The sequence below is a fragment of the Carassius carassius genome, chromosome 20 (genome assembly GCF_963082965.1).
Source record: "Carassius carassius chromosome 20, fCarCar2.1, whole genome shotgun sequence".
Lineage (NCBI taxonomy): Eukaryota > Metazoa > Chordata > Actinopteri > Cypriniformes > Cyprinidae > Carassius > Carassius carassius.
In genome coordinates, this window is record NC_081774.1 from 18,485,608 (window position 1) to 18,500,993 (window position 15,386).

The window sequence follows — 15,386 nt, forward strand, 5'->3', positions numbered from 1 at the left end:
ACTATTATTATCTTGCATGTTGCTACAGTGTGGTGTGCTGCTGCTGTAGGTCCACAAATGACATAGAAGAGAAGACACAGACATAGAATTGGACTTAGAATTTTTTTAGTCATAACGGCTGTATAAAGAGATGTAGTTGTTATATCACTTTATGATTTTTAGAAGGCTGATACTTCTAGCTACCGAAGACGGATGTGTTTAGTGTGGATTGAAAAGCGCTACAGCGCCCTCAGCTGTCTGTGAAAAAAAAGACAGCAACCAATATCACTAGATGCATTACACAAATGACAGTAATTTGAAGGCATTGCGAGGTCCACGACAAAAAGATAGCACTAGGGTCACTTTAAAGACTTAAAATCTCTCTATCGATTATGGAAAGCTGATAGCAGTTTCACATCAGAGATCAGAATCATCAACTCTTTAAAAAGGATGTGAACATTTATGGGTGGCTCCTCATTTAATGCTGTGGGTGAAGTGCACGAGAGGAGATTTCATCTTCAAACACACTCGATGAGCAAATCGTCATGCTCTGACATCATGGTGAATGGTTAATTGAGGCAGTCAACCTAGTGTGTCACGCTAAATGAAGTGTTTCACTCCAGTAATCAGCAAGAAGATTCGCACAATGCCCATCAGACAGCTAATTCCTCAATCCTCTTGTCGTTATTAAGACTTGATTAGAGGGAAATTATAGCATGACAAATAAACAAGATACAGATGTTAATGTGTTAATAGCTCTCCCTAGGGCCTGAAACAGAGGCAGATTATAACAATCAGTCACAAATGCTATCAGTCTAAAATGGAACAACAAACATGAGCAACAAGCGTGCATTCACACACACACACACACACACACACACACACACACACACACACACACACACACACACACACACACACACACACACAGTTTGTTTTTCCTATCACTATGAGGACTGTCCATTCACTGCTATTGTTTTTATACTTGAGCTAATGATTTTATATTCCCATACCCCTAAACCAAACCCTCACATAACACTTCTTTCTTTCTTTCTTTCTTTCTTTCTTTCTTTCTTTCTTTCTTTCTTTCTTTCTTTCTTTCTTTCTTTCTTTCTTTCTTTCTTTTACACTTACAATATGTAAAATATATTCACTATTAACAAAGAGTTTTCTCTGAACAAACTCCTTATTTACTGCTTATTAATAGTTAGTAAATTAGTTGTTAAATTTAGGTATGGGGTTGGATTAAGAGAGCTAAAATATGATCATGCATGCAGAATAAGGCATTAATGTGTGTGTAATAAACAGCTAATATGCTGGTGATATACATGCTAGGTAACTAGTAAATGATGAGAATTGGTCCTTAAAATAAAGTGTTACCAAATACACAATATTAGTATTAAATATTTTTCTTAAAAATGCATACCAGAATTCTAAAGATTATTATTTTGATGTTTTTATCAGTAACAATTAGGACCTATAATAATAATATTAAACCAATGTGTCTAAATTAATAGAAAATAAATATTAAAAACTAAAATCAATCCTTGTAAATTTTAGCATCAAAGTTAATTTAGGTATCACAACATTAAAAATGTACAGTAATAATTTTATATTTATTTTGAGATTTACGCTGCTTAAGATAACAATTAACATATATTTTTTAATGATTAAATAAAAATTAGATAAAAAATATGGGTAAATGAGCATACAAAATGTAATATTTAATCTCAAACAAAATATTTAAAAAAAAATTAATAACAGTCAAAAAATAATATAACACTGATATACTGTAAAAATATGGAAAATTACCAAGTACATGCTAATTTGGGTTCAATATAGAGCATTTAGGGGTTACAATATGAAGCACCTGATAGAACAATACATTCTCTGAAATCTCTAATATCAGACTATAACTGATATGATACCAGGGATATTTTAGTATCATTAAGATACTACAGTAGTTTCTCTTACAAACAATGTTCATTGTTCTCTTAGACCAACCCTATGCTTATTCAGTCATCACTCACTTCACAAAGACGTTCTTTAAATAAACATACGCATTCTCAATATGCTTTTCTATAGTTACGATGTGTATGAATAGTTATTTCATGTGGCACACACCTGTAAGTAAACAGACTGATTGTGAACACAGAAGAGGATGCATGAACAGAGATCAGACAGTGTCTTTCACCCTGAATGTCACTGTCCCAAATCTGCCCAAACCTGTTTTGATCAAACATTGTGCTTCCATGCAGGAAAATAAATGACTGAACTTTGTAACCTGGAATAATTTTATGAACATGGATGCAAAGTGGATATGACAAATATTGTGTTGTATGTTTTTTTTTATGGTGCTAAACCAGTGTACCAGTGAACATAGTCTTAAAGCAGAATGATAACAGATCTATTTGGCTTTTTTATTTTCTTAAATAAATAGAGATTTATTCCCTCTGGTCTAGTTTGACAGGATTCTTGGCACCAGGGGGCTGACGGCACACTTGTAGCTGCTTTAAAGAAACAGCAGGGGGAGCTCTGAGTATGTGAGTATTTCTGCTTGGACACAGGATAGAAAGGTTTCAGGCCACGGGCCATCTAATTGAGTGATCTGCCATGACCTTTCACGGTCAGGGGGAAAATATCAGTGACAAAGGATTATTCCATTTGACATTTCTATTATTCTCCTCCCAATATTCACATGGATAGTTTATTTGTTGTTTTTCTTGCCAAAAGCACTAGGGCTTGCATTTCAGACATGGTTGATTAAGTTTTATTATGCGGATTTTGAACCGGAAAAGAGCAGGACTAATTTCATAGACTCACATTTTAGATTTTTAATTTAAGATGTGCAACATGCTACATGGCTCTTCCATTCTTTACATGGCTTCCACTCATTCATTAAAACATGTCTGTGTAAAATTCAGTTCTTCATTGTTCACATCAGACATAATTGAAGTGGCTCTAATTGATTTGTTTCCATAGCAGAAGATTTGGCGGACCCAGATGTACCGTCGAGTACAGAGGTATCGCTTCCCTCTTTTGTTTTGCATTAATTCACAAGTTTATTGATGTCATTCCCGGAATGACCTTTTGCTATTACAGCTTTAATATAAAAGAGCTTAAAGCCCAAACAGATGGTTGCTTCATGGGTTGAGGGACAACTCAATGCCCTTGTAAAGCTGGTGCATTTCCCATCTGCACTACTACTCATTTTAGCAACAAAAATATACTGTATGCCACGATGGAGACAGAGAGTCCCTTTACATTCCCTCAGCACAGATATCAAATCACTACTTTCTTTTTTTCTCGCATGTGAATAGAAAAGGACCATAGTTAAGAGGGAAAAAAAGAGAGAGAGAGAGAGAGAGAGAGAGAGAGAGAGAGAGAGAGAGAGAGAAATTCCTGGGATGGAGTAGTAAATCCCAAGGGTCCCCAAAGCCCCAGGCTACTACACCTCCACAGACACTCAGATGGAAAAGTATTATGCAAAAAAGAATTTAATGATAAGGTGTTCTAATGAGAAAGTGGGCTACAGAAAGAAATCAGATATCGTTTCTCTAGTATATTCTGTTTGTGGACATAATATTCTGCATATGGCAGAAAATTCATATGCGGTGCAGGTCAGCATTTTACTGGAATGGGATTCTGAAAGGGACATAATAACAAAAGATATAAATCAAAAACAAAATCTAATCCATTTCACCATGACCTTTGTGCCCAAAAGAGAGAATGTGTGCAGAGAGAGAGAGAAAGGGAGAGAGAAAGAGAGAGGAAAGACTATTGTTCCATTAAGCTGCTCTAAAAATAACTACAATTTCTAACCAATGAGCTGTGGGTTGCTATAATGTCCATATCTTTATGCCAATGAGGGAGATATAAATGTGCAGTATGGAAGAAGAGAGGGGGAGGGGGGAGAGGGAGGGAGATATTGATCACTCACTGCCAAATGGAATTGAGTGTGCTTGACAACACAGGGCTGGGGGCGCACAAGAACATGGCCTTTAATTCTGCCCACAGGCTCCAAAAGAGAACAACATTCGGTTTGAGAATATTCAAATCATTTTTTGCCATTTACTCTGCAATTAAACTGTGGGCAGTTAAAACAGTTGTCAGAATCGAACAGTGATAAAATAAAAACAGAGTGGTGTTATGTTTTCAGACAACATTTTTCTGTTGTAATGTAACAGTGGCAGACTCCATCATATATGTTTGCAAATTAGGCTGTTATAACATCAGTGACAGTTCTGGGCAGTTGAGATATGAAAGAGAATCTCTGCAGAAATTCCTTACGCTTCTATTTGTTGTTTTGTTCCTGAATGAATCAGTGTAATTGAATGGTTGTAAAATCCCATACTCTTGAGTTGGTACCCATTTGTGTGAAAAAGTCCTTCAGGATTTTCTGATAGAGTCCAGAATTCATTGTTCCATTAGTTATGGAAAGTCGTCCAGGTCCTGAAGCTGCAAAGCAGACCATCACACTACCAGCAACATGGTTGACTTAGTATGATGTTCTTTTTATGAAATGCTATGTTGGTTTTATGCCAGATGTAATGGGACACACACCTTCCCCTAAAAAGTTCAACTTTTGTCACATCAGTCCACAGAATATTTGCCCAAAAGTCTTGGGGATAATCAAGATATTTTTTTGGCAAATATGAGATGAGCCTTTGTTTTCTTTTTGGTCAGCAATGGCTTTTGCCTTTAAACTCTTCCATGGATGCCGTTTTTGTCCAGTTTCTTTTTTATTGTTGAATCATGAATATTGACCTTAATTGAGGCAAGCAAGGCCTGCAGTTCTTTAGATGTTGTTGTGGGTTCTTTTGGAGTAATTTTGGTAGGCCGGCCGCTCCTGGGAAGGTTCACCTCTGTTCCAAGTTTTCTCCATTTGTGGATAATGGATCTGACCATGGTTCACTGGAGTCCCAAAGCCTTAGAAATGGCTTTATAACCCTTTCCAGACTGATACAACACACATCTCCCGAAATATCACCGGTTTTCGACTATTCTGATGTTTTGCTGGACATTCTTGTCGGCGGAGCGGCTGCGCTGATCACAGGCTTCAAGAGGACGCGCAGACGGGGAAAAAGAGCTGGCGCGCTCATGAGACTCAGAAAACGCAGATTTCGAACGCCGTTGCCTAGCATCCATCTGGCAAATCTCCGCTCTCTACCCAACAAAATGGACGAACTGCTTCTGCTCTCTCGGACAAATAAGGATTTCTCACACTCTGCTGCTCTGTGTTTCACGGAAACTTGGCTGAATGACGCCATACCGGACAGCGCGCTCCATCTGCCGGACTTTCAGCTATTCAGAGCGGACCGCAAAGCAGAATCAACGGGGAAATCGCGTGGCGGCAGGACATGCTTTTATATCAATGAACGGTGGTGTACAGATGTAACTGTGTTAAAGAAGATGTGCTGCTCAAATCTCGAAACACTCTTCATTAACTGCAAGCCATTCTATTCGCTGCGGGAGATTCACTCGTTCATTCTGGTGAGTGTTTACATTCCTCCGCAAGCGCACGTGAGCTCAGCTTTACAGAAACTCGCAGATCAGATCACAGAGACAGAACAACAACACCCGGACTCCATTTTAATAATTCTTGGGGACTTTATTAAAGCCAATCTCTCCCGTGAACTGCCAAAATACAGACAGCATGTTACATGTACCACAAGAGACAGTAATATATTGGATCACTGTTACACCACAATAAAGGATGCATATCACTCTGTTCCACGAGCAGCTTTGGGACGTTCTGATCACCTTCTGGTTCATCTTATACCGACCTACAGGTAGAAACTAAAATCAGCTTAACCTGTTTAAGGACTGTAAAAAGATGGACTAATGAAGCAGAGCAGGATTTACAAGCTTGTTTTGACCTCACTGACTGGAGTATTTTTGAAGCTGCTGCCACCGATCTGAATGAACTCACAGAGACCGTAACATCATATATCAGTTTCTGTGAGGATATATGCATTCCTACCAGGACTCAACTATATTACAACAATGACAAACCGTGGTTCACTGCAAAACTCAGACAGCTCCGCCAGGCCAAAGAAGATGTTTACATGAAGGGGGACAATTTCTTGTATAAACAGGTTAAATACACACTGGAAAAGGAGATCAGAGTGGCAAAAAGGAATTATTCTGAAAAAATAAGGACTCAGTTCACTTCCAACGACTCAGCATCAGCGTGGAAAAGTCTAAAGAAGATCACCAATTACAAGACACCACCCCCCAGCACTGTGGAGAATCAATGACTGGCAGACGATCTGAACGAGTTTTACTGCAGGTTTGAAAGAACACCCATCACCTGCCCTGAACACCTCTCCACACAACCGTTCACACCAATAACAACTCCTGCAACCAACCCTGAATGCCTCTCCACACAACCGTTCACACCCTTGACAACTCCTGCAACCCGCCCTGAACACCTCTCCAATCAATCGCTCTCACCATTCACACCTCCTGCATCCCCCCTCTCCCCCACACCTGCAATTCAGATCAGCGAGGATTCGGTGCGCCAGGTCGTCCGGAAGCAGAAGAGGAAAAAAGCACCAGGCCCAGATTGTGTTACACCAGCCTGTCTGAAATCCTGTGCTGACCAGCTGGCCCCCATCTTCACAAAGATCTTCAACAGATCGCTGGAGCTGTGCGAAGTCCCTTCATGCTTCAAACGCTCCACCATCATCCCCATCCCAAAGAAATCCAAAATTACAGGACTAAATGACTACAGGCCTGTGGCTCTAACGTCTGTGGTCATGAAGTCATTTGAAAAACTGGTGCTGGCCCACCTGAAGGACATCACTGGACCCTTTGCTGGATCCTCTTCAGTTTGCCTACAGAGCAAACAGGTCTTTGGACGATGCAGTAAACATTGGACTGCATTATCTTCTGCAACACCTAGACAGACCGGGGACTTATTTGAGGATCCTGTTTGTGGACTTCAGCTCAGCCTTTAGCACGATCATCCCAAACCTCCTCCTGCCCAAACTAACTCAGCTCGCCATGCCCACCTCCACCTGTCAGTGGATCAACAGCTTCCTGACAGACAGGCAGCAGCTAGTGAGGCTGGGAAAATACACATCCAGCACCCGTACAATCAGCGCTGGAGCTCCCCAGGGCTGCGTTCTCTCCCCACTGCTCTTCTCTCACCAACTGTACACCAACGATTGCACATCTAAGGACCCCTCTGTCAAGCTCCTGAAGTTTGCAGACGACACCACACTCATCGGCCTCATTCAGGATGGTGACGAGTCTGCTTACAGACAGGAGGTTAAAGAGCTGGCTGTCTGGTGCAGTCTCAACAACCTGGAGCTTAACACACTCAAAACAGTGGAGATGAACGTGGACTTCAGGAGAAACCCCCCTGCACTCCCCCAACTCACCATCATGAACAGCAGTGTGACTGCAGTGGAGTCATTCAGGTTCCTGGGCACCACTATCTCTCAGGACCTGAAGTGGGACATTCACATTGACTCCATTGTGAAAAAGGCCGAGCGAATCATCGGTTCAACCCTCCCATCTATTCAAGAACTGTACTTATCCAGAGTGAGCAAAAGGGCTGGCAATATCGCTCTGGACTCCTCACATCCAGCACACTCCCTCTTTGAACTGTTGCCATCTGGTCGACGCTACAGAGCTTTGAACACCAGAACGACCAGACACAGGAAAAGTTTCTTCCTTCAAGCATACCATCTAATGAACAATTGATAAAAACTGTGGAACACACTACACTATTTATATTTATATATACATACACTTATTTATCTAACACCATACTTAGCGTACACTTAATTTTTTTGCACATAATATACCTGTACATACATAATGCTCATTGTAATATACCTGCCATACATTGTCAATTTGTATATTTTCGTTCTTTACCTACCTATTTGTATTTTTGAATTTTTTTTATTCCATTTTGTGTTTTTTGTTCTGTCACTGTCATTATGTTGCACTGCGGAGCTTCTGTCATGAAAACAAATTCCTCGTATGTGTGAACATACCTGGCAATAAAGCTCATTCTGATTCTGATACGCCAACTATTTTGTTTCTCATCTGTTCTTGAATTTCTTTAGATAGCGGCATGATGTCTTGCTTTTTAAGCATGCTTCACTTTGTCAGACAGGTTCTTTTAAAAGTGATTTCTTGATTCAACAGCAGACAGTAATCAGTCCTTGGTGTGACTAGTGAAATTTAACTCAGCTTTCTAAAATAATAAGGATAATGACAGATCTTTCATGATTTAACAGGAGGGGGCAATTAATTTTTCACGTAGGGCCAGGTAGGTTTGGACAGCTTTTTCCTTTAATAAATGAAATCATAATTTAAAAACTGCATTTTGTATTTACTTGCTTTATATTTGTGTAATATTAAAATTTGTTTGATGATCTGAATCTTTTAACATGTGACAAATATACAAATAATAATAATAATAATAATAATAATAATAATAATAATAATAATAAAAACAGCACTGTATTTTGAATAGGTAATTACTTTGCAACTGTTAAAAAAGTTCTATAGAATATAAATGTAATCTGGATGTGCTACAATTGCCATGTTATCATTATCATGTGACTCAGTTGCAGTTGCATGCAGGGCTGGACTGGGACAAAAAATCGGCCTGGGCATTTTTGCCCAGACCGGCCCACTATATGATCATAAACACCACCAATCTTTGCACGCCCCTTAATTATATGCATACCAACTTCTATTCATTAAAACCACTAATGCCATATAATGAGTGAGTATAGGAACGAGTGAGAGCTAACAGATGAAATAAGTCAAAATTGTAAATTTATTAATACAGTTGAACTATACTCCACAGCGGTGAATCCTAAAACAAGCTATAAGCGGCTCTGGCATAGCAATACCAGTGTTTCTTACAGGATTTCTGTTAAAACTATGGTGGTGTGTCCTCGGTCCTTCTAGGGGGTTTCGGGGGCATGCCCCCCCGTGAGAAAATTTTGTGCATTTTAATGTTAAATTCATTAATCTGGTGCACTTTGAGAGTTCAAAATGAAAAGCTCCAACCCATATTCAGTGTGCAAATTAAACAAAGGAAAATTCAAACCTCTTTTAGTTACAGTGTCTATTTACATTACACCTATACATAATAATAGTTATAATATTAATCGAATGACAGTAATAGCCATATTTTGTAAAACAAATGCACAAAAAAATAAAGGAAACTTTCTTAATTAGTTGTACCAATTTCTATACTTGAAAGAGATAAGCACATGATCTTTTATTTTGATGCAAACTGCATCAAGCTTTTATTTTGGCGGAAAACATGGTTTACAAACGCCTCTTATTAAATTTCTAGTGAATTGCGGTAATCGTCAACTATGCAGATGTGGAAATAACCTACACTCATGACATGGCCTAAGTGTTTTGAAAGTAGTTATGCTTACCGCAGGCTCTACACTTTCTCATCTCTCTCCTGATCCTCTGTCCTCACTATCATCATCTGCCACAGGAGCTGATGAAGGTCAGAAAACATATATTTTGACACAGTTTACAGTGTCTGCTTTAAGGGCCTGGTTCTATTTTTTCACGCTATTTATCTGCACATTCCTTGCGTTTCTTCTCCATCTTTTTTACAGATACACACTGACACTGCTGCCGCTCGCTCACTCGTTTAAAGTTGTGATTGGGCCAGCCCAGTGTCAATCAAGAAAAGAGCCAATGGGGCCGCTGATCTACGTGTTTCATGGGCTGGTCTGTCAGAAAAAAAAACTAACACTGACTTTGACCAATGCATTACACCGGCACAAACCCAGCGCTGCCAATTAAGCAAAACAAAACGAATGGGCCGCCGATGTACAAATTTTATGGGCCGTTTACAAAAAAAAAAAAAAAAAAAAAGTATGAGTATGAGATATATCGGCCCAAAAAGCACGTCGGCACATCGGGCAAATGCCCGGTATGCCCAATGGCCAGTCCAGCCATGGTTGCATGTGATTCAGACGGTGTCAATTGCAGCATTTTACTGCCATTCACAAATCCTCTAGTATGGCCTGATGGGATGTTAAAATGTCCATCATGTGTTTAAAGCAGCAGGCCATCCAGGCACTTTTTGCCTACTCTTTTATGAGTACTTTAAATTTGGACATAATTCCTTTTGTACTATTTTTTTTGCCTACTATATAGTAGAAAAGTATGCGATTTTGGATGCAGCCTACGTCTCTTAAAGACAGTCTCTTGTTTTGCTCCTGAATAAATCAGAGATTTTTGTAATTAACTGGTTGAATTAATGAATTGTCTCACTCATTTCCAGAATGATAAATGTTTTGAACAAATCGACTGATAATTAGACTCTTTCATTAAGACAGTAACTTGTCTCCATTTACTGATTTAATGGTGTAGCTTGCAGAAAGATTTAAAAAATTTACTAAATTGCACAGACTGATAGACTGGACTAAATATCTGCACACTCAATAAAATAAAATTCATGGACCAGAACTGACCATTGTATAATACGAACCATTTTTTCCCCGCAATGAGTATAAGACCCTTTTAAGCAAATAGCAGATCAGATTTCTCCTTTCTTGACATCCCAACTAATCTACTATTAATCTTTAAATCTAAAGTTACTTGAGAAGGCTCTTTGTCATGTTAACAATCTTGTCTAGAGTGTCAGGCCTGTGGAAAACAAAACTGCCATTAAGAGGAATATTAATGTTTTGCTGAGCTGCAAATAGTGCTCAGAAACGGGCAGCTGACTTACACACTTGATGAGTATAATCATATCTGGTGCAAATACAAACATTATTTAGATGTCAAGCTTACATTAAAATACTTCATTGTTTGTCCCATAGAATTTTATTATTAGGTATCATTTATAAAAATGAATCTTTCTCAGTTGCTTTGAGTTGTATGGTCACCACATCACCACAGTATGGAAACAGTTTAAAAAACAAGTGTTAGACCATGACATACAAGCTCCGTGCTTTGAAATATAAATATACTGCACAAGTTTCTTCTGGTGACAAAATCCCTCAAACCCACACCTTCTCAACAGGGGGTGTTTATTATCGCAGGGAATCTTACCCTGGACAGAAGCAGTGGATGCAAATGGAGTGGCACTAGGTTTTAGCAGCCATTCCAAGCAGGCAGCAGAGCATTATGTGGACAGATTGGAGTTGATACGTGATTGTGTGAGGGCAGGGACCCAGAAAATGGGCAGTTATTGAGACTGGGCTCTGAGGGGAGGACAATGTCCCATTCAATTGGTGAATGTGACACAAGTGTTGATGATGAAATGTGAAAGGGAGAGATTCGAAACGATGGAATTTGCTTCATGGAGCCTACCAAGCTTGGAATTTCATCACACTCTAAACTTACTTAGGCTCAGGTTTTGTTCGCAGGCTTCATTTTAACTAACATTCCCATGGAGTCCTTTCCAGATAAATGATACAAGATAGCAGTCACAACGGACTCCTCGTTTTGTTAACATACCTCATTAAAGAAGTGCATTTGAAAAGAGTCAGGCATAATTAAACCCAATGAGTGGTCATTTAAGTACAGCTAGAGGATAATCAATATCAAACTGTTTTAGAAGTGCATTGATTAAACATCACTAAGGAATAATTTATGTTTCTAGACGTACGTCACATTAAAATTTAAAATGAAGTTCAAACCCGAATGTCTAAACATACAGACCTACAAAATGATGGGGTCTTGACAGGACCCTGCTAAATGGGGGTCACTGTGAATCGTACTCTAACAGAGGCAATGACCCAGCAGAAAGAGATCATCAGAGCAAACTAGGTCTGTTGCCCCTCAAGTGGGGAGTGACAGGGGAATCAAAGGGCTATCAGAGTGGTACAAGATTCTCCACTGTTCCTGAACTACGTGTCCTTTCTCCTGAAGCTGAGCTTCCGGAACTAACCAAGCATCACTGAACCAAAGTCATGTCACTCGGCGGCCATCTTTGAAACACCTCTCGGGCATCCTATGCAGCTCCTATCTCTTTGAATGGTGGAATATCAAATTTCTCAAAACTGTTCACTAAGCTTAAGAGTAAGTTTCATATTTTAAATCACCAAAGAAATATGACAACAACTGTGTCATAAATGTTGTTACTTTTGCTCAAATAGCATTATAAAAAGCTTATTTCTCAGGCTAGATCAGCCAGTGCACAGTCCAAAGCGCATGTCTCAGAGCGCTGACTGTTTCTAAAGCAACCGGGATGCTTCTAACGGTAGATGTAGTGATGCGCTGACTTTACCGATTAGCGATTGGCTCTTTCATTCAGAATGAACAGGGCTTCCTTTTATTGAGTGGCCATATTGAGTGTTGCATTTTTCCCCATTAAAAACTATACGAGTGACATGTCTTGGGTATTCTATAATCTTTGACTAAACCCACTGATTAGCTCATAACAACCTCTGATCAAGAGTCCACTGTCAGACCACCAAGACTCAAGACACAATAAACAGAGTAGGTTACTAAACCCAATTCCTGCAGTGGAAGTCGTTGATGATCTGTGCCCAAAGCCATCTATTCATCCACATAAACCACATTAGCGAGGTAACTTTTAATAAATATCCCTATTTGATGATTCTGGTTATGACTGCAGCTTTTCTTAATGATTCTGGTCTTAAAGCCGGGTTCACACTTCAGGATTTTTAGACCAATTTAGCCCCGATTTTCCCCTCTCGAGAATCAGAGAAAAAATCTTGTTGAGAGCCTCAAACGGCTCTGATGTTCAGAGCGTTTTTTTTGGTAATGTATGGCATTCACAGATTGAATCTTGCATCTTCCTGATCTGCTCACAAACAAATCAGGTTTGATATTTAGGATTTTAAATCAGGATGATCATTGCTATGATTACATCATACTTTCACAATAGCCAATGCACAACCACAAAACAAGCTGCTAGACAGGTCCTTTGGATAGTGGAGATGGATAAACTGCTAGTGTAAGTTCTGCAATAACACGACTGTCTGAATAATTTGTCAAAAACACAACCGTAAGGGGAAAGAGAAGCGCTGGGGGGGTATCGCCTCAGTTTTGAACATACCGGGAGAGTGAAAGCTGCTAGCAGACTAGCTAACATATGTAAAAAATAGTTTTTGAAACAACAATAACGTGCTCCCCCCAAGTATAATAGTCTTAAGAATCTTGTAGGGTGTGATGCACCATGATTTTCAAATCTTGCAGTGTGTGCATGTATAAGATTTGAGGATAAGAAAATCGGCTAAGATTCTCCTTATTTGAGTGCTGCAACCAGATTTCATAATCGGTTAGGATTTTCAATCTTCTGTAGTGTGTCAGGTTTTAGCTGTTCCATTAATTAAAAAAAATATATATTATTTTATGGAATTTAACTAAAATCATCTCGGGTTATGCATGTAACCATGGTAACCCAAGAGGTACCGAGACACTGCGTCCTCTAGTCTACACTATGGAAAATGCCTCTAGAGGATGCAGTGCGATTTCCATTGAATGGTAACGTCTCGGGTTACACATGTGACCATGGTTCCTCGAAAGGGAACGAGACACTTATTCTCTAGTGGCATTCCCCAAAGTGTTCACTAGAAGACGCAGTGCAAGTTGCCTTGAAGGGGAACTCAGACCCAGATTATGCAATCATTTTACAAAAGCAACTACAAAACAAACTGAACGTGATAGCATATTTCATTATTTCCTTTATACCACTAAAAAACTCATCATTTGTATTTTTAAAGGGATAGTTAACCCAAAAATGAAAATTCTTTAATTACTCGACCTCATGTTGTTCCAAACCTGTAAGATCTCTGTTCATCTTCAGAACACAAATTAAGATATTTTTGCTTAATTCTGAGAGCTCTCTGACCCTCACATAGACATGTTCGAACTCGTTCATAGGAGACATTTGTTCAAAAATCTAACTTCACTTGGTCGCACTGTAAATTTTGTGGATTTTCCATTAATGGAACTGAGCATCATCTAAATCATTTAATAAAATAACCATGCACAGACATGCAGGTCTATTAAGAAAATCGAAAAGTAACTATTTATGATCAATAGTAAGATTGTTCAGGACACATAGGTGAACATTTTTTAATTGGTTGCATCAGGTGCTTTTATGATAACAATCTTGAGAAAGTAAGATATCAAAATATTTGTTAATTTCTTTACTATGAAAGCTCATTTCCACAAGATTAGAAAATAACATACTTTGGTAAATAGTAATTATGACATAATTTCTTAATTATGGCATAAAACAGCAAAATAGAATATAAAAATCATTGTAATGAGAAAACTAATTATATGTATTATACCTATAAAGGTCACACTCTTTTTTTTAAGGTCCAATTCTCACTATTAACAAATCATTAATTATGACTTTTGCCTCAATAAACTCCTAATTTGCTGCTTATTTATAGTTAATAAAGCAGTTGTTAAGTTTATTGGGTAGGATTAAGGACATAGAATATGGTCATGCAGAACATGTGCTCTATAAGTACTAATAAACAGCCAATATGTTATTATATGCATGCGAATAATAAACAACTAATCAATAGTGAGACTTGGTCCCTGAAGTGTTACTATTATAATTATTATTAAAATTATGAGAATTCCTTTCTGAGATTTTATGTCATTGTTTTTTCATAATTTCTAACCCAAATTTCTGTCATAATTTTCAGCTTTTTATTTAATAATTTATTTATTCTATAATGTGGTTGAAATTAGCTTCCATACAACCAAGCCATTTATGGTGTTGTATTATTAAATGTACATTTAAAATTAAATTTATGCATTTAATATGTGTTCCCTGGGAATCAAACCCACAGCCTTGCGCGTATTATAGATGGTGGGCGCATGTAGGCCTATCTAGTTTGTCATGTCCTTGATCTCTGCCTCTTAAAAAGTCAAAGTTGTGAAATGTTCACGTTTATTTACATGGCTTCACAGTAACAGACTCTCCTTTCATTTTGAGAAGTCAGCGCAAGTCCTTTGGACATGGGAGAGCCAGACTATGAAACTTCACCAGCATTATGTATATTTTATTTGGTGTGGTTTGTACCCTAGTGGAGTTTCACACCTCCTGTAAGTGCTGTAAGTTATGCTTGGGCTGTATTCTGTTTCACATTCATAATGAGAAGGAATGGAAGAGAGGAATGTAATCACAGCTGCCCCTTATAAAACCCTCCTTGTGTTTTGCAAACCACATGCCACACTGGGCTTGCTGTGCCAAGTCAAATAACATGCATTGTATAGTAACATTTTCTGGGAGACAACAGCTTGATTGGACATATTTAGTTCAGACACAATCTCCCATTACACCCTTGTAGCTCTGGTGGCTTGTCATCAATAGTATTGATCAGCGATTCCTCATAGTTTGGATTTAGTCTTGGCTCATTGTTCAGTAGTAAATTATAATCATTTATCGCTCCCTGTTTATTAGAAAT